The sequence below is a fragment of the Cucurbita moschata genome, unplaced genomic scaffold, assembly GCF_002738365.1.
Source record: "Cucurbita moschata cultivar Rifu unplaced genomic scaffold, Cmos_1.0 Cmo_Scf00079, whole genome shotgun sequence".
NCBI lineage: Eukaryota > Viridiplantae > Streptophyta > Magnoliopsida > Cucurbitales > Cucurbitaceae > Cucurbita > Cucurbita moschata.
Window position 1 is genome coordinate 222,629 of NW_019268595.1, and position 21,477 is coordinate 244,105.

Here is a 21,477-nt window from a genome sequence, read left to right on the forward strand (position 1 = left end):
GTTACAACTAATAGACCACTTTTATATTGTATCATTACAGACTTTTAAAAATGAATACGAAAACAATTATCGATAGAAATAAAATTAAATACGATACATTTATCACTTTTAGTCTATTGATAAGATAAAAAGATGATAAACATATCAATTACATTTACTAGTGATAAAGGAAGATTAAAAAAAAAAATAGACACGGTAGATTTATCATTTTGAGAGGTTTGATGACAGATGAGTGGTTTTCTTAATTTTGTTATCACCTAGCATCAAATAAATAGTCTTGTATGTTCATTTATTTAAATATGATTAAAATTTGATAATTTAACGATAAAAATAATAATAATAATAATTTATTTTATAAAATTGCATAATTTAAAATTGTTTTAATAGACATTTATTTAGCATGCATTTTCTAAGCCTTCAATGTGATATATAAGAATTTTAACCATCAAATTCTCCATCAAACTTATTAAATATTAGTCACCTTTAAATCAATTTAAAAAAAATATGGGACCGGTGTTAATTAACCAGCTCCTACATAACTGAGTATCTAAATTTGTGGATTCGTAAAGCAAAAATGGTGACTAAAAAAAAAAACATTGCCCTTTAAAATTTAACAAGATTCTAAATTAGATGGAAGTTTCTAAAATAAAATAGCTAGGCATAATTAGTTTCCAAAAATTATTGGTTACCAATAAATTAGGTATCATTATAGACAGTAAAAAGCTCCTCCAACAAAAAAATATCATTATAAACAGTAAATTGTTTAAAGATGGAAATATATTTACCAACTGCTATTACTACATTTCTAAATTAGTTGTTCACTAGAGTTTGTATAAAGTTGTGATTTCATGGTTAGAATACTTGTGTGATCGACAAAATGGGTTGATCTCTCTAGTTGCTATTTTGTCCAATCTCAATGGTCTTGAGGCAAAGTGGGATGAGGGTGGCAATGTGCTTTCTTTGGGTCTCAAAAGACTAGTACCAACCGGACCAAATCCAACAACATCTCCTGAAAGCCTTCCCTCAAGTTTAGGCACCAAAAAGCGTATCCCAACAGGACCAAATCCAGCAACATCACCCGAAGTGCCACCATTGGGTCTAGGCACTAAGAGGCGTGTCCCAACTGGCCCAAATTTAGCAACATCTCCTAAAAGCCCTCCCTCAAGTTTAGGCACCAAAAGGCGTGTCCCAACTGGACCAAATCCAGCAACATCTCCTGAAACGCCTCCATTGGGTCTAGGCACGAAGAGGCGTGTCCCAATTGGCCCGAATCCAGCAACATCTCCTGAAAGCCCTCCCTCAAGTTTAGGCACCAAAAGGCATGTCCCAACTGGACCAACTCCAGCAACATCTCCTGAAACGCCACCATTGGGTCTTGGACCTAACAGGCGTGTACCAACTGGCCCAAATCCAGCAACAACTCCCGAAACGCCTCCATTGGGTCTAGGCACGAAGAGGCGTGTTCCAACTGACCCAAATCCTGCAACATCTCCTGAAAGCCCTCCTTTAAATTGATTATGAGGCCTCGTGATAGTAGCAAGTTTAATTAGGGTATCTAAAGATGTATTACATTGAGGTCTCTAATGTTCTATTTTATATCTAATGAGATGAACCACCTTTATGACAAGAGACTTTAATAATGGGCGTCAAAAAATAATTTAGTTTTAGAATCTTTTTAATCTAAAACTTTTATAATAAGATTTCTTTATCTTTTAGTCAAAAGCTAGGCTACCCACGAAGATATAATTTTAATTTCTACATTATTGATTAACCTTATATAATTTAACAATCATTTTATATTTGTAATTATTTTGTAATAATTTGAAACAAAACTTTTCTCTCTTTTGTTTTAATTAAATGGTATTTTTATTTCTTACTTACTTTTCTTTCCTTTTCCTTTCTTTTTGTTTGTTTTCAATTTCATTTTTTGGGTCACGATCCGACTTTCGAAGCCTCGAAAATCGAGTCGTGACATAAATATGAAAAAACATTGGCATAAATATGAAAGTTTCTACCAAATTCATGCGACTTTGAACATGATATAATACATGTTAATTAGTGAGACTCTAGCTTTTCTGCAAAAATTTAATGGGTAAAAAAACTTGCATATTTTTAAATATGACAGCACATAAATTACAATTTCTGCGACCTAATTTTAATTTTACTTTCATATATAACTAATATACCATTTTTATATTGTACTAGTATAGACTTTTAAAAATGAATACCAAAAAGAATTATCTAGAAAAATATTAAATAGGATAGATTTATCTATCACGACCCGATTTTCGAGGCTTTGAAAAACCGAATCGTGACTAAAAAGACGAAATCGAAAACAAATATAAATTTAAAAGAAATCAAATAGGGGATGAAAATCTGATAAAATTTAAATCAAGAAAAATGAGTCAACGACACCAAAATTAAATACAAAATTAAAGTCAAATATTATAAGGGGAAATACAATTATGAAAGAAAAATACAAAAGATTCTAAAAGACCGACAAGGGACTAATGCTCTGGAACGACACCCCTATGTGATAGTGCAGCTCTTGAACACCTCCCCACCTCGACTGGTACCTAAAAAAAAGAAGGGGAAACGGGGTGAGTATAAAAATATACTCAGTAAGCAACCTACTTGTAGGCTCTTAATCGCATCCAAGTTGAGGAGAGAACCACCACTTATACTCTAGACTCTAGAGTCTTAGTACTCTCAGTACACAGTTCAGGGCGGAAGGACTTAACTTTTAAAACGGTATTCAACGTTTGAGGATGAGGTGCTCCCTCATATCTTCCTGTACTACTCGTACAACTCAGCTAGAATTAGTCACTGCATGGTCAACATCCTTCCACACGACGGACCCATCATGCAAGCGACCTTGACCCACTCGCGTGATCAACATCTTACCATGAGACGGATCTCCATGCAGAGTAGTCGATCTACCACTGAGTAACACTTCCCTAACAGGCGTCTTGCCAAGCTCAACAATACCACACCGGAGTAGGAAGGGAAGAGTAACACCTCCCTAATTGGTGTCTCGCCTAGCTCAACGGTACCACACCGAAGTAGGAAGGGAAGAGTAACATCTCCCTAATTGGCGTCTCGCCTAGCTCAACAGTAACACACTGGAGTAGGAAGGGGAGGGTAACATCTCCCTAACTGGCGTCTCGCCTAGCTCAACTGTACCAAACCGGAGTAGGAAGGGAAGCAGAGCATACTCGAACGCTATACCAGATACTGTCAACTAAGAGGTCATCTCTCTACACTTCGGGGACCTAATGTGGTTCTCTATATCTCAAGGGTATTTCTTCTTATATTATATTATTTTGCATTATATCATGTTAAATCTTAATTTTAATTGGGAAGCAATAAGATTCCATCTATTATTATTATTATTATTATTATTTTATGAAATAATTTTTTTGATCACTTTTTTTTAATATGGAAGCTCTTTATGGTCGAAGCTCTATCAATACTCTGTCGGTGGAAGTTGAAGCGACCAGTTTCAATCCCCAACAACTTCTCCAAATTCCATCATTGGTTGAATCCATCGAACTCACATTAATCGCCCAAGTCATTTACAGTCACTTCCTAAAGATGAGAACGACAATTCATTGTTGGTGAGACAACATGAATCCCGAAAGTTTTTTTTCCCTAACTTATCAATTTCCTCTAAAAGAACTTTGACGATGACAATATGAAACCTTGCTACAATTCTTATCATCCAAGTTTAGAAGATACGACTACCCCATTTTTATGCTAAAATTATCACAGACCAGATAAGAAATGGATGGAGAACAATAAAATAAACTGCATATTTAGACGGGGTTGGAAACATTTTTCCTTCAACAATTACACTGAAATTATGGAATGTTGCAACCTGTTAGGTGAGCTCGTTCATGGTTGATAGTGAAGACGCAATGGTTCCTACGAGCAAATCACCCAATCGTGAGTTTGATGATGTTAAAATGTTGGAAGATTTCAAATATTTGGATGATTGTGTTTGTATTTTCATACTAATATAATGCAAAAGAATATAATATTTTCCAGTTACCAAGAGTGTCGTCATACATAAAACAAGTTTTCCGATCGAGTCGATAGAAAGACCACTTACTTGATTAGCTTAAGTTGTTGTCATGAATTTATCCTTAATGAAAATTTGATTTTGTCTTTTGAAATCCAAGTTAACTTATGTGTGCTCATGACGTTAGTTTCAAGTTCGAACTTTCATGTAACAAGTTTATAGACAGAGTTAACCATTTTTCTAGAAGATATAAGCTACTGTCATATAAAAGAATTTGATGAATTTATTTTATGTTTGAGTATTATCTGTTTTCTAGGTTCCATATTTAAAAATTCAATTCTTTTTCCATGATTTATCTTCTATGATTCTTATTCTTAGAAGTTGTGTTTGGCAGTATACATAAAAAAAAATTATCAATTTTACTCCACTAATTTTTCTTTTAATTCTTTTAATAATTATCTTTAGCTAATTTTAATTGAACAAACTTCTATTTTTTTTTTTTACCATTTTAAAGTTTTTGATCATAATTTTCTAAAATGATGGTAAAAATTTAAATAATTGAAATAGAATAGAAGAGATTGGAAGATCTAATAAACTTTTCTCTCTCTCTTTCTTTTTTTTCTTGTGGTGATCATTATGTTGTTGGAGAAGGTGTTGTAATAAAATAAAATAAAAGTGAATTTTGAATTCAAAATTCTCGTTTTTATTTTTTAACTTTTAATTCGATCGAAATTGTAAAAAAAAAAAAAAAATTTGTTTAAATTTTAAATCTCTAATATTTTTTCATTCAAATATTAATATAGAAGTTCTCTTGTATCTTCAATAAATTAGAAATATTAATACTATTTTTGAAAATTTATGAATATTTTTTTAAACGTGAAATAAAGTTGTATTTATATAATGATAAACCTATTTTTAAAACAAAAGTAGTGTTCATAAAATTTTCTTGTTACATTATTAAAGGGCATGAATTAAAAGTGTTCATCTCTTTTTGAGAACATCTCTCTCCCCAATCAACTTTTCTTCTCTGACGTGGTTGATCTTCTGTACAGTCTTCACATCACTCCATTGGCTGCAGTGGAGGTGGCGGAGAGGGGAAGAGAAACGCTGCCGCGAGTGGAGATTTAAAGAAGCTTCGCGCAGGTGGTGGCCAAGAGGGGAAGAGAAATGCCGCCGGGGGTGGTGGAGAGGGGAAGAGAAACAACGCCGGAGGTGGAGATTTAAAGAAGCTTTGCGTAGGAGGTGGCGGAGAGGGGAAGAGAAATGCTGCCGGGGGTGGAGATTTAAAGAAGCTTCGCGCAGGTGGTGGCCAAGAGGGGAAGAGAAATGCTGCCGAAGGTGGCGGAGAGGGGAAGAGAAACGACGCCGGAAGTAGAGATTTAAAGAAGCTTTGCGTAGGAGGTGGCGGAGAGGGGAAGAGAAATGCTGCCGGGGGTGGAGATTTAAAGAAGCTTCGCGTAGGTGGTGGTGGAGAGGTGAAGAGGAACGCCACTGGAGGGGGCGGAGAAGTGAAGAGGAAGACAGATAGAGATCTACGAGAATGCTTCAGGTCCGGCGATGAGTCAACAATGGCAAGAAATGGATGAGAGAAAAGTGAAAAAATGAATAGTAGAGAACCTAAAAGATTCATTTTTTGTTTTTTTGTTTTTTTTTTTTATATGTTTAGTAATTATGAAAATCCACGGCCAATCTCAAAAAATTTATAGGAATAATGCACATTTTCAAAGAGTGAATACTAAATTTGTCTTTTAAAAGGATAGTAATAAAAAAACAAAAAAATTTAAATTAAAAAATACTCTAAGTTTCAATAATACAATTAAACTTCCCATAGTTAAATTTTTTAAAAAAATTAAAAAATAGTCTTATAATTAATTAGGGATAGAAATAGTTAATATTTTTTTTTAAAAAAAGTACCTTTAAATTTTTATAAAAGTTTCATACATACATTTAACTTTTACAAATTTCAATATAATTTAGTAATGGGGAGAGATATTTGGGGAAGGAATGGTAAAGAATGGTAAAGATGGAGAGTTTGATGAAGTTTCACCTTAACTAATTTTAAGTTAAATAGAAATATTTTCATTTTAGAATTAAAATTAAAATGAGATGAAGTTCTAAAATAAAAGAGATTGAAATTGTTATATTTTTTCTTTTATAGAGCATAATTAGTTTCTATAAATCATTTTTTACCAATAAATTAGGAAAATTCAAAAAAAAAAAAAAAATCATTTATTACTGTATTTCTAAATTAGAGATGTGAGATTTAGAGGTAATATCTGTGTTACTTCAAATAGGTTTGCATAAAAATGTCAATATGGTTTATGTCCTTTTTGTTGATCTCTCCACTAATGTCTCATCCATTTTCCAAACTCTCTCCCAACCATGTCACCTCTCCCCACACTTCTCTCCACAAGTCTTCCGATCTAGCCGATCGAAAGACCACTTACCTGATTAGCTTAAGTTGTTGTCATGAATTTATCGTTAATGAACGTTTGATTCTGTCTTTTGAAATCCAAGTTAATCTATGTGTGCTCATGACGTCAGTTTCAAGTTCGAACTTTCATGTAAAAGAGTTAACCATTTTTCTAGAAGATACAAGCTACTGTTATATAAAAGAATTTGATGAATTTATTTTTAGATATAAGCTACGGTCATATAAAAGAATTTGATGAATTTATTTAATGTTGGAGTATTATCTGCTTCCTAGTCGTCCCATATTTCAAAATTCAATTCTTTTTCCATGGTTTATCCTCTATAATTCTTATTCGGAGAAGTAGGTTGTGTTTGGCAGTATATATAAAAATTTGTTAATTTTACTCTACTAATTTTTCTTTTAATTCTATTAATAATTATCTTTATCTAATTTTAATTGAGCAATCTTTTTTTTTTTATCTCACTTTTAATTCTTTTGCAATTATCTTTGAATAATTTTAATCTATTTTTTTTTTTTCACTTTTTCTCTGCTTTTAATGATCTTACGGATTATCTTTACCCAATTTTAATAGATTCTTTTTTTTTTTTACCATTTTAATGTTGTTGATCATGATTTTCTAAATCTAAATAATTGAAATAGAATAAAAGAGATGGAAGATCTAATAAACTTTTCTCTCTCTTTCTTTATTTTTTGTTGTGGTGATCATTATGTTGTCTGAGGAGGTATTGTAATAAAATAAAGTAAAAGTGAATTTTGAACTTAAAATTCTCCTTTTATTTTTTAAAATTTAATTAAATCCAAATTGTACAAAATAATAATAATAATAATAATAATAAAAACTTCAAAATGGTTGTAATTTTAAAATAATAATAATGATAAACTTATTTTTAAAACAAGAGTACTGATCATAAGATTTCCCTGTTACATTAAAGGGCTTGAATTAAAAGTGTTCATCTCTTATTGAGAACCTCTCTCTCGCCAATCAACTTATCTTCTCTGGCGTGGTTAATCTTCTGTACCGTCTTCACATCACTCCATTGGCTGCAGTGGAGGTGGCGGAGAGGGGAAGAGAAACGTTGTCGGGGGTGGCAGAGAGGGGAAGAGAAACGACGGCGGAGGTGGAGATTTAAAGAAGCTTTGTGTAGGAGGTGGCAGAGAGGGGAAGAGAAATGCCGCCGGAGGTGGAGATTTAAAGAAGCTTCGCGCAGGAGGTGGCGGAGAGGTGGAGAGGAACGCTGCTGGAGGGGGTAGAGAAGTGAAAAGGAAGGCAGATAGAGATCTATGGGAATGCTTGAGGTCCGGTGATGAGTCAGCAATGGCATGAAATGGATGAAAGAAAAGTGGAAAAATGAATAGCAGAGATAACCCTAAAAGATTCTTTTTTGTTTTTTTTTTGTTTTTTTTTATGTTTGGTGATTATGAAGATGGTATGAAGACCCCTAATCTCAAAAAATTTATAGGAATAATGCACATTTTCAAATAGTAAATACTAAATTTGTTTTTAAAAATATAGTTAAAAAAAAAACAAAGAAATTTAAATTAAAAAAAAAAAAAACTCTAAAGTTTCAATAATACCATTAAATTTAAAAATGGTTAAATTAAAAAAAAAATTCTTATAATTAGTTAGGGATAGAAATTGTTAATATTTTATTTTAAAATAAATACCTTTAAATTTTCATAAAAATTTCATAAATACATTTAACTTTTACAAGTTAGGGAAAGATATTTGGGGAATTGAGGGGTAAGGATAGAGAATTGGATGAAGTATCATTATAACTAGATTTTCAAATTAAATGGAAATATTTTCATTCTAGAATTAAAATTAAAATTAAATGAAATTTTTCTAAAATAAAATAGACGTTAGATTTTTTTTTTTTTTCCAAAATCATTTGTTACCAATAAATTGGAAAAATTCAATCAAAAAATATAATTTATTACTAAATTTCTAAATTAATTGTTCACCCGAGTTTATATAGAGGTGAGATTTAGAGGTAGAATATTAAGAGATAGATTATTTGTGTGAGGATAAAATGGGTTTGCTTAAAAATTCAATATGATTTATGTCCTCTTGTTGATCTCTTTTGTTGCTATTTTGTCTCATCTCAATGGTCTCGAGGCAAGTGGAGTGGCAATGTGCTTTCTTAGGATTTAAGGCATGTCCCAACTAGACTAAATCCAACAACATCTCTTTACACGCCTCCATTGGGTCTAGGCACTAAGAGACGTGTGCCAATTGGCCCATATCCAGCAACACCTCTTGAAACACCTCAATTGGGTCTAGGCACAGGGCACTAAGAGACCTGTGCCAACTGGCCCAAATACAGCAACATCTCCTAAAATCCTTCCCTCAAGTTTAGGCACCAAGAGGCGTGTCCCAATTGGATCTAATCCAGCAACAACTCCCGAAACACCTCCATTGGGTCTAGGAGCTAAGAGGCGTGTCCCAACTGGACCTAATCCAGCAACGTCTCCAAAAAGCCCTCCCCACAAATTTAGGCACCAAGAGAAGTGTTCCGAGAGGACAACATCTCTTGAAAGCCCTCCCCCAAATTTAGGCACCAAGAGAAGTGTCCCAAACGGACCAAATTCAACAACATCTCCTGTAACACCTACATTGCCTCTAGGCACTACATCTCTTAGTAGAGGGTGTACCAAATGACCCAAAGGCACTACATCTCTTAGTAGAGGCGTGTACCAAATGACCATTTCACTATCCAAATATATGGAATAACTGCTGCTATTACTATCCCTAACTAAAAAAGTGTCATCAGATACGAAATTCCGAATGCCGACTAAATCATCAACAGTACTGTAACTAGAATTGTCACTATGACTAGGAATGTTTTTATTCATATTATTGATAATTGATCCTTCACTTTCAATAGGACCAAGACTATTGATTGATTTACTTAGCCTAGACCTGTATTCTAACTCCCCGTTAGACAACCTCGAATTTAACCATCTTTTTTCCATAGAGCTTTCTTGCCCCTATTTTCATCAAAATACAATAGATGAATAGTCATTCGATAAAAAATAAATCATTTGAATATCTCATTTCATACCAGGAATAGGATCTAAATCCAATCACTCGGATTGACCCAGAAAGCACTTGAACATTATCAACTTTGTAAGCCTACTTGGGTATTGAGCATTTATCTGTAAGAACTGAATTCGGTGCAATGGATAATTGTAACTCTGGAAAACAGAATCTGCTAAATTTTTTTTTCCATTGAATCAATCATTTATTTTATATATGCTTGGATAAGATAGCGATTTTTTATCTGCATCCAGTTGGTTCGTTTGATTTGTGCTCGAGCCGGATGATGAAAAATTATCATGTCCGGTTCTTTCGGGGGATGGATCCGTATTTTTTTCTTGTTCAAAGAATCAAAAGAAATACACGAGTTGACCTTTCTTTTTCATATCTTTGTTTTATCATTTTCGGGATGGGGAAAATACGAATCCCCATCGCCCCAATAAACGAAAAAGTTTTTATTGATTTTTTATTTTATTATATATTTTCTATATTCTAGAATATAGAAAATATATAATACTCTTTCTAGTTGCTCTGGAACAATTAGGAGATTCTCTAGAAGAAATATGGGGTTCTGCTTCTGGTGGCAACATGCTATGGGGTGGCGGTCCCGCTTATGGGGTCAAATCAATACGTTCGAAGAAGAAAGATTGGAATATCAATCTCAATCCCATCAATCGAATCGCTTTTTCGAGAAATACGAGACAAAACCTGCGGCATCTCTTGAAAAGCCCTCCTCAAGTTTAGGAACCAAAAGGCGTGTACCAAATGGCCCAACACCAACAACATCTCGTGAAAGTCCTCCCTCAAGTTTAGGCACCTAAGAGGTGTGTACCAAATGGCCCAAAACCTCCTGAAAGTTCTCCCTCAAGTTTAGGCACCTAAGAGGTGTGTACCAAATGGCCCAAAACCAGCAACATTTCCTGAAAGCCCTCCCTCAAGTTTAGGCATCAAGAGGCGCCCTCCCTCAAGTTTAGGAACCAAGAGACGTGTCCCAACCGGGCCAAATCCAGCATAATCTCCCAAAAACCCTTAATTGGGTTTAGGCACCAAGATGCTTATTCCAAATTGCCCAAATCCAACAACATCTCCTGAAAGCCATCCATTAAATTTATTATGATGCCTACCAATAGTAGCAAGCTTAATTAGGTTCTCTACAATGTATTACAATGAAGTCTCTAATTTTCTATCTTCGATCTACTGAGATATTCAACTTTATGGTGAGGGACTCTAATAATGGGCGTGAAAGAGAATAATTTAGTCTTAAAAATTTTTTATTCTAAAACTATGATAATAATATTTCTTTATCTTATTTTCAAAATCTTCATTGCCCATGAACATATAATTTCAATTTCTACCTCATTGATTAACATTTATAATTTAACAACTATAGACATAAATATGAAACTTAATTGGTGAGACTTTAGCTTTTCTAAAAAAAAAAAAACTTTTGATATGAACCAAGAGACATCAATCATACAATATACTTCAATGAAGATGGGAAGAAAATGTTGTCAAAATTATCAAAAGATGTTTCAATTCATGCCACATCGAAGAGGAATGAAGTTTGATGGTTATAAATTGAAGAGAAATAAAGTTTGATGGTTATAAATTTTTGGTGGGTTACAATTTAGAGTTATTGTATTTTATTATTGTATTTTAAGGCCATTAAGTATGAATGTTAGAACTCTTGGAATGTCTTAAGTAGTTTCATTTTGAGGCTATATAAATACATGTATGTTGTATTTGTAAAAGAAGCATTTGTGCTCTTCTTTGGCCAATGGCTAAGTTCTGCATGTAGAATCATTCAAGCTCGACATGATCAATATTGCTTGTGGAGTGATTCGAATCTCAATCAAGTGTTCTTGCGTTGAGATATTTGATCAACAAGAATCATTCAAGCTAGACATGATCGATCTTGCTTGTGGAGTGATTCGAATTTCAAACAATGTTCTTGCCTTGAGATATTCGATCAATAGGGTAATTCGAATCTTATCCCCTTGTAGTTGATTCCTTATCTTATCAACTTTTATCCAAATAAAAAAAATGAATGAGTAAAAAGTTTGCATATTTTTAAATAGGAGAGCACATATATAACTAATGTAAAGCCCAAATAAATAAAGGAAGAGAAAAAAAAGGTTAAAAAAAAACCTCTCCTCACACTTCTCTCCACTAAGGTCTCATCCCTTTTCCAAACTATCTCACAACCAACTCATGGTGACGCTAGTATATCAGGTTCTGCAGAAAAGAAACAAAAAAACAAACATAAATGTCTGGGGGAAGAAAGACATTTTATGATAGAAGCATATCTAAAGAAATGTCAGATTGTTAAGCTATATTAGTTTTTTTTTTGTTTAAGGTATATATTAGATTTTTTCTTTTCTTTTATTTTAATTTTATTTTCAGAAATCACAGCAATTATAGTTTAGATCTTCCTCTAACTCCATTACAATAATTTGGCTAGAATGCTAATCAAATAAAAAAAATGAAATATAGAGGTAAGAAATAGAAGAAAAGAAAAGAGATACATAGATAAAGAAAGAGGAGAAGATTTCGAAAAATAGGGCAGAGTAAGATTTAGAAAACAGAATTGATTAATAAAACATAGTCGAATAAAAATATGGGAATAGAATTTCAAAAACAAAAATCTTTTATTTTAAATATGTGTTTTTAAGAAATTTTATTTTAATTCTATTGGTAGGAAATCACATAATTATAGTTTAGGTAATTTTATTTTAGTTTTATTTTAAAAAATCACCCTTAGTTTTATTTGTTAGGTCTAGAAGGTAAACAAAATGGTTTGACCAATAAAAATATGGTAAGATTTAGAAAATGATTAATAAAATAGACAAATAAAAACATGGGAATAGAATTAAATATTTTATTTTATTTTATTTTAATTCTATTTTTAGAAAATATTTATTTTAATTTTGTTTTTAGGAAATATTTATTTTAATTCTATTTTTAAGAAATCAAACCATTATAGCTTAAATTTTTCCTAGAAATTATAGTTGAGATTTTTTTTAATTCTATCTTCCCTAATTTCTTGCAACAATGTCAAACATATACCAAAAGATTTAGAATTCATTCACACAAATAGGCCAATAAAAGTATGAAATTTTCTGTTATTTTATTTTAATTATGTTCTTAGGAAATCACGCCAATATCTTCCCCAATTCTGTTGTAATTCTATATCGTACCTATTGCAATTATGTATGTTTCCAAATTCTGTTGCAATTACTTAGATTAAGTTAGAAATTATCATATCCTAGACATGCATAGAAACATTATTAGAAATCGATTTTGAAAACAGAATTGATTAATAATAGGCCAATAAAAATATGGGAATAGAATTAAATTGGTAAAAAAACAAGAATTGATTAACAAAAATAGGAGAAAAAAAAAATGTGGGAACAAAATTAGATTCAGTGATTTAAAAACTAAAACTAAACACAAACACAAAAATAAATATTAGGAGAAAAAAGAAATGCAACGTCTAGAGAATAGAATTAAATAGAATTAAATGATACATACATAAAAATATAGAAAATAAAAACTTTCCGTGAATAAAATTAAATGATAAAACAAAATTGAATTGCAAGAAAATTGAATTACAAGAAAGTACCCTAAGTTAAAAATATCTATTTATATCTATTTATTTCTTTTACCAACTCCAATAATTAGTAACTATAGAAAATGAAACTTTTAATAAAAATAGAATAATATAAATAATATAATATTCCAACATTTTACTCCTACAAAAACTCTAATGTTCGCATAAAATCTAATACATGGACCATTGTAAATATGAGGAATAATGTTACAGAAGTTCGAATTTGAAACTGACGTCATGAGCTCACATAGGTTGACTTGGATTTCGAAGGACAAACTGATGTTATGAGCTTACATAAGTTGACTTAGATTTCAAAGGACAGAATCGAACTGTAAATTAGTGACAACAACTTAAGCTAATAAGTTAAGCGGTCTTACTATAGGATAGGCTAGAAATTGTATGAGTTACAATTTATGATTTATGAGCTATGATAATATATGAGTTATGATGATGTATGAACGGTATCATATGATGTCGTATACTAGTATATGATGATGTATGAGTTATGATGTTGTATGAGCGGCGTCGTATGATGCTGTATACTAATATATGATGATGTATGAGTTATGATGCATGATATATATATATATATATATATATACGTGATGCATGACGTACATATTATGTGTGATGCACGTGATGGCTTTATGATGAGTACGATTTTTGCATGATATTTTGTTCAATATGATGATGTTTTCTATATTTAGCATGCTATATGATGATATGTGTTATATTGCATCATGTCATTAGGTCGACCTAGGACAACCTTAAGAGCATGAAAAGGATATTAATATAAATATCCACGATCATGTGTTACTTAATTTAATGTAACAAAAAGATGAGACTAGAGGGTTGTGTCAAGAAATACATTATGATAGAATTTAGAGAGACCACATGCATGTCGTATGTTCATAAGCATATTTTAGGTTAGAACAGTTGTTTTGCATTTCATTGTTTTAAATTATTTTGTATTTATTTTTATTTTCTCTAAATTTTAGTATTTTGTATTTAAACACGTAAGACCATGACTGTGATTTTTAGAGAAGAAAATGTTTTTAATATTTTCAATATTTATACTATAGATGACATTTTCTTTTAAGAGTTATATTTCCGCATGAGAAATGAGTTTGAGACATTAGTAAAGACTCTGAATATGTAGAACTTTAGGGTTGTTACAACTAATAGACCACTTTTATATTGTATCATTACGGACTTTTAAAAATGAATATGAAAACAATAGAAATAAAATTAAATACGATACATTTATCACTTTTAGTCCATTGATAAGATAAAAAGATTATAAACATATCAATTACATTTACTAGTGATAAACGAGGATAAAAAAAAAATAGACACATTTATCATTTTGAGAGGTTTGATGATAGATGAGTGGTTTTCTTAATTTTGTTATCACCCCGCATCAAATAAATAGTCTTGTATGTTCATCTATTTAAATATGATTAATATTTGATAATTTAACCCTAACTATTTGATAAAAATAATAATAATAATAATTTATTTTATAAAATTGCATAATTTAAAAATTGTTTTAATATACATTTATTTAGCATGCATTTTCTAAGCATTCAATGTGATATACAAGAATTTTAACCATCACATTCTCCATCGAACTTATTAAATATTAGTCACGTTTAAATCAATTTAAAAAAATATGGGACCGGTGTTAATTAACCCGCTCCTACATAATTGAGTATCTAAATTTGTGGATTACTAAAGCAAAAATGGAGACTTAAAAAAAAAAAAAAATAACATTGGCCTATTTAAAATTATATGAAAATATTTTTAACAAGATTCTAAATTAGATGGAAGTTTTTCTAAAATAAAATAGATGGAATAATTAGATATATTTCTAACGAGACATAATTAGTTTCCAAAAATTATTGGTTACCAATAAATTTTGAAAACTCATCCAAAAAAAATATCATTATAGATAGTAAAAAGCTCATCCAACAAAAAAATATCATTATAGACAGTAAATTGTTTAAGGATGGAAATATATTTACCAACCGCTATTACTACATTTCTAAATTAGTTGTTCGCTGGAGTTTATATAAAGTTGTGATTTCATAGTTAGAATACTTGTGTGAAGACAAAATGGGCTTGCTTAAAAATGTCAATATGGTTTCTACCTTCTTGTTGATTTCTCCAGTTGCTATTTTGTCCAATCTTAATGGTCTCGAGGCAAAGTGGGATGAGGGTGGCAATGTGCTTTCTTTGGGTCTCAAAAGACTAGTACCAACCGGACCAAATCCAGCAACATCTCCTGAAAGCCCCCCCTCAAGTTTAGGCACCAAAAGGCGTGTCCCAACCGGACCAAATCCAGCAACATCTCCCGAAGCGCCACCATTGGGTCTAGGCACTAACAGGCGTGTCCCAACTGGACCAAATCCAGCAACATCTCCCGAAACGCCTCCATTGGGTCTAGGCAAAAAGAGGCGTGTCCCAACTGGCCCGAATCCAGCAACATCTCCTGAAAGCCGTCCCTCAAGTTTAGGCACCAAAAGGCATGTCCCAACTGGACCAAATCCAGCAACATCTCCCGAAATGCCACCATTGGGTCTTGGCACTAAGAGGCGTGTACCAACGGGCCCAAATCCAGCAACATCTCCCGAAACGCCTCCATTGGGTCTAGGCACGAAGAAGCGTGTCCCAACTGGGCCAAATCCAGCAACATCTCCCGAAACGCCTCCATTGGGTCTAGGCACGAAGAGGCGTGTCCCAACTGGCCCAAATCCAGCAACATCTCCTGAAAGCCCTCCTTTAAATTGATTATGAGGCCTCGTGATAGTAGCAAGTTTAATTGAGGTCTCTAAAGAAGTATTACATTGAGGTCTCTAATGTTCTATTTTATATCTAATGAGATGAACCACCTTTATGACGAGAGACTTGGCGTGAAAAAATAATTTAGTTTTAGAATCTTTTTAATCTAAAACTTTTATAATAAGATTTCTTTACCTTTTAGTCAAAAGCTACCCTACCCACGAAGATATAATTTTAATTTCTACATTATTGATTAACGTTATATAATCTAATAATCATTTTATATTTGTAATTATTTTCTAATAATTTGAAACAAAACTTTTCTCTCTTTTGTTTTAATTAAATGGTATTTTTATCTCTTACTTTACTTTTCTTTCCTTTTCCTTTCTTTTTGTTTGTTTTCAATTTCATCTTTTGGGTCACGATCCGACTTTCGAAGCTTCGAAAATCAAGTCGTGACATAAATATGAAAAAACATTGGCATAAATATGAAAGTTTCTACCAAATTCATGCGACTTTGAACATCTTCAAATGATATAATACATGTTAATTAGTGAGACTCTAACTTTTCTTCCAAAATTTAATGGGTAAAAAAACTTGCATATTTTTAAATAGGACAGTACATAAATTACAATTTCTGCTATATTCTGACCTAATTTTAATTTTACTTTCCTATATAACTAATATACCATTTTTATATTGTACTAGTATAGACTTTTAAAAATGAATACCAAAAGGAATTATCGATAGAAAAATATTAAATAGGATAGATTTATCTATCACGACCCGATTTTCAAGGCTTCGAAAAACCGAATTGTGACTAAAAAGATGAAATCGAAAACAAATAAAAATTTAAAAGAAATCAAATAGGGGATGAAAATCTGATAAAATTTAAATCAAGAAAAATGAGTCAACGACACCAAAATTAAATACAAAATTAAAGTCAAATATTACAAGGGGAAATACAATTATGAAAGAAAAATACAAAAGATTCTAAAAGACCGACAAGGGACTGACGCTCCGGAACGACACCTCTATGTGATAGTGCAGCTCTTGAACACCTCCCCACCTCAACTGGTACCTGAGAAAAAGAAGGGGAAACGGGGTGAGTATAAAAATATACTCAGTAAGCAACCTACTTGTAGGCTCTTAAACGCATCCAAGTTAAGGAGAGAACCACCAACTATACTCTAGACCCTAGAGTCTCAGTACTCTCAGTACATAGTTCAGGGCGGAAGGACTTAACTTTTAAAGTGGTATTCAACGTTTAAGGATGAGGTGCTCCCTCATATCTACCTGTATCACTCGTACAACCCAGCTAGAATTAGTCACTGCATGGTCAACATCCTTCCACACGACGGACCCATCATGCAAGCGACCTTGACCCACTCGCGTGATCAACATCTTACCATGAGATGGATCCCCATGCAGAGTAGTCGATCTACCACTGAGTAACACTTCCCTAACAGGCGTCTTGCCAAGCTCAACAGTACCACACCGGAGTAGGAAGGGAAGAGTAATACCTCCCTAATTGACGTCTCGCCTAGCTCAACGGTACCACACAGAAGTAGGAAGGGAAGAGTAACATCTCCCTAATTGGCGTCTCGCCTAGCTTAATAGTAACACACTGGAGTAGGAAGGGGAGGGTAACATCTCCCTAACTGGCGTCTCGCCTAGCTCAACTGTACCACACCGGAGTAGGAAGGGAAGCGGAGCATACTCGAACGCTATACCAGATACTGTCAACTAAGAAGTTATCTCTCTACACTTCGGGGGCCTAATGTGGTTCTCTATATCTCAAGGGTAGTTAAAACTATTGAGTTAGAGGACCTGGCTTCCATATTCATTCAATCAAGACTTTCAAGTCCATAACAATCCAGGGTTAAAGGGTCTCTCCCTCTAAGCGTCGCTCACGACACCATAGACTGTAACATCAGGAGGGTCCCCTAACTAAACCCAACTCAATCCCTGCAAGAGTTCACCCTAGGCATATCACAACACTACAACTTATCAATCATATCTTAAGTTCACACAATCATTCAACAGAAGTTTATGTATTATTAACAACACATACAACCATACAAGCTCAACGGGGAGATATCTTCCATCAACTCCCGTAGCGCAGATACACAAATCCTCCAGTCCACCAACATAGTATGAATAGATAAAAGCAGTAGAAAGATAGTCCAGCAAGCATATAAACATTGAGTACGAAATCTCATAAAGGCAGTAAGTCCAATAGATATATATTTAACTTTATAAGTATAGAGAATCATTAGATTTAGCCACCTAGGGATAATTTGCTTTAGCATGCATGCAAAACCAAGTGCACCTTACACGTATTACTTCCTAAATTCGTGCGGTTACTTACCGAATGAAGCATGCCCTTCGAAGCTTACTCTACGGCTAACTAAGAGCTCTAAAACTCTTGAATGTTTGCTGACACGTCTTAAGTCAAGTTAGACTCAGATCAATATCAAAACCCGGATGAAAATAGTCGAACGGAAGTCCAATATGGATAAAAAATAGATCTCACGCGTTGGTTCACGCGCCCCACACGCACAGACACGCGCGCGTACGGACGCGCGGAGGGATGGAGTCGTGCGCTGGTTTGTCGCCACGTGGCGAGGGATTACTGTTCCACTGAGAGTCACGGCGTGCGTTCGAATCGGGATGGTTCGGGTCGCACGCGGGTTCACGGGTCTGATAGCGGGTGCCGATCTTCAAACCACACCTTACGCAGTATTTTTCGTGATTTTCCTCTGCCATTCCATGCCTGACACGTGTCCAATTTTCTCGGTGACTCGCGGCTCTCTCCCTTCCTAACACGCGTCCATCCGACGTTTGTCTTCGTCCTCTCATTTCTGCGATTTTCTAGATTCTGGTCAAATTCTATATCAACTTATTTATTTTGGATTTTTCTATCTCCCAAACCGTAACTTGAATTAAATCGATTCCTTCACAAGAATTCAAGATCTCGAAGTCCACCTATCCAGATATATTTTATTGCATTTTTTTGATACTCACAACGCTTAATAAATCAAGTTGAAAACCGAGAAAAATTCAGTTTCTTACCGAAGGAGGACGGTTTCTCGATTTTGTTTTCTAATGCGATTTTTGGCCGTGTGTAACGACCCGAGAAAGAAAGAAAAAAAAATATATACAATAATAAATAAATATATAAATAAAAAGGAAAACGAGAAAACGAGGAAAAAAAACAAAAAAAAAACAAAAACTCAATCGCCGGAAAACCAGCGAGTTTTCCGGCGACCGCCGAGTTTCGCGAAACCCACGCAAAACGACGGCCACAACATGCCCTGCCCTCGGCCCACGACACCCAGCACCATCAGGATACCTGCAAAGAGAGAAAAGACAGAAACTACGAGAGAGAGAGATTTCGAAAAAAAAATCGGCGAATGTCCAGTTTCTCCGACGAACCCTCAAACCGACACCAAACGACCTGTTACCACCACGAGAAGGGTCCCTAACGAAAGCACGATAATTCAAGGTGTGTTATGTGCTTCTTCGTAAACGCCGTCGTCGGTAATCGAGGTCAAAAAATTGGGTTTTCCCTAATCGTTCATAGATCTATGATTTTAGGAACCTTTAGGCCGCAAGACTTCCAAAAAAGAAAGAAGGACGACAAATAAAGTGGAAGAGGAAGAGAGAGGACCGAAATCGGCACCGAAAACGCCGCGGGAAGGAGAGAGAGAAAGCTCGCCAGAAAATCGGCCGAAGTCGGGTACGGAAGACGAGACCCACGGATCCGGGTGAACCCGAACCCAGAACCTGAGAGGGTCAGCCCATTCTTTCCTCAGCCTCTGTCTTCGGCCCAGCCAAACTACAGCGGCCCAAACCTCAGACCAGCCCAGAAGTTACGGTTCAGTTGAACCAACTCGAGACCAGACCCACGGTCTAATCGAGCCGGCCTGCAACCCAAAAAAAAAAACTTTCGGTCCAGCCAATAAGCCGAGGCCCAACTGTAGTCTTGGCCCAGTAGCCTCCGCAGCCCGTGACCCGGACCACGACCCGAACTGGACTGCGACCCGCGCTTCGATCCGACGCTACTGCGTGACGTGGCTCGCTCTGCTGCTCCCGATGGCTTTTCGACTTATTTGGCTTGGGTACCCTATTTTTACTATTGCAACCCTCTCGAACCTATTTTCAGCCCCGGTTAAGGTAATTAACGCCGTTTTAGTGACGTATTTCATGTGTTAGTTGGATTGATAAATACTAACGAAAGGTGACGAACGGTGTAATAGAAAATGAACCCTAATGACATTTGGAAAAGCTTTAGAGGAACGAGTGCTAACGTATAATAATAAGGGAGAATGTTGGCTAAGACCAACCAATTAATTGGCCTTACTATAGGATAAGCTAGAAATATTTTATGATGTATGACGATGTATGATGATTTATGATGACGTATGGTGAAGTATGTGAATTAAATGATGTATGACGTATTAGTTGTGACGTATGATTCTGTACTCGAATTATGTAATGATGTATGATGATGTACTTGCGTTAGATGTTGATGTATGACATACTTGATGTGCTTGATGAATTTAATGGAATTATGATGACTGTGGTGTTTTGCATGACGTTAACCTTAGTACCATGATGTTTTCCATATTAAGTATGTTTTATGATGATGAATTCAATGTTGCATCATGTCGGGAAATCGACTTAGGATACAACTCTAAGAGCATGAGTAACGATATTAACATAAATATTTAATGAGCATGTATTACTAAATGTAATATACTGATGAAACTCGGGTTGTGTAAGAAAGATGTTTAAGATGAAAACTAGAGGGACAAACATCAGGATACTTCTCCTTTATGATGATGAGTGTGGACAAACATAGTACGATGATGACGGTGATCATGTTGAGCATTATACCCTGGGGTCTGTTGACCTCAGAACATCGTTACGCACAACTAGCTCGACAATGATTGGTCTAGGGGGTGTGAACTGTCTAGAGATTCACATTCGCATGTGTGGGTCATATATAGGGATGTACTACACATCCGTAGTTAGACAATGATGGGCTTGGGAGGGGGGGTGAACTGCTTGGAGATTCACACTCACATGTGTGGATCGTATATAGGGTTGTACTACACATTCGTAGTTAGACAATGATGGGTTTAAGGGGGTGTGAACTACCTGGAGATTCACACTCACATGTGTGGATCATATATAGGGATGTACTACACATTCGTAGTTAATCCAGACTAGAGGCCACCCATAGTATGAAATAGAGATAGGTCCCTTTACAGATGACGATGACATCGCGAGTAGAGGTCATAGCACGTGCATAAGATAGAAGCATATTTAATTTTCTAGATTTAGGTTAGAATAGATTGTCTCGCATTTTATATGTTTTAAATTATTTCTTATTTGTTTTATTTGCATTTTCCAGTATTATGTGTTGACCAGTAACACCATAACATGTTTTTAAAGATGTAATTGTTATATTTCACATATGAGTTGATCATAAGACGTTAGTAGCGACTTTGAGTAAGTAGAAATTTAGGGTCGATAAATAATTTTTCATTAATAACTCACATTTCTAACGTAAATAAACTTGAACA

At 34.2% G+C, this 21,477-nt stretch overlaps 1 long non-coding RNA gene across 1 annotated transcript; it reads left to right on the forward strand.

Moving 5' to 3' along the window:
• Window positions 1-9,556: 9,556 nt before the first annotated feature.
• LOC111438649 lies at window positions 9,557-18,877 on the forward strand. The gene is made up of 3 exons (XR_002709711.1): window positions 9,557-9,819; window positions 13,458-13,464; window positions 18,867-18,877. It is a non-coding gene; the product is annotated as an uncharacterized LOC111438649 (long non-coding RNA).
• The last annotated feature ends 2,600 nt before the right edge of the window (window positions 18,878-21,477 follow it).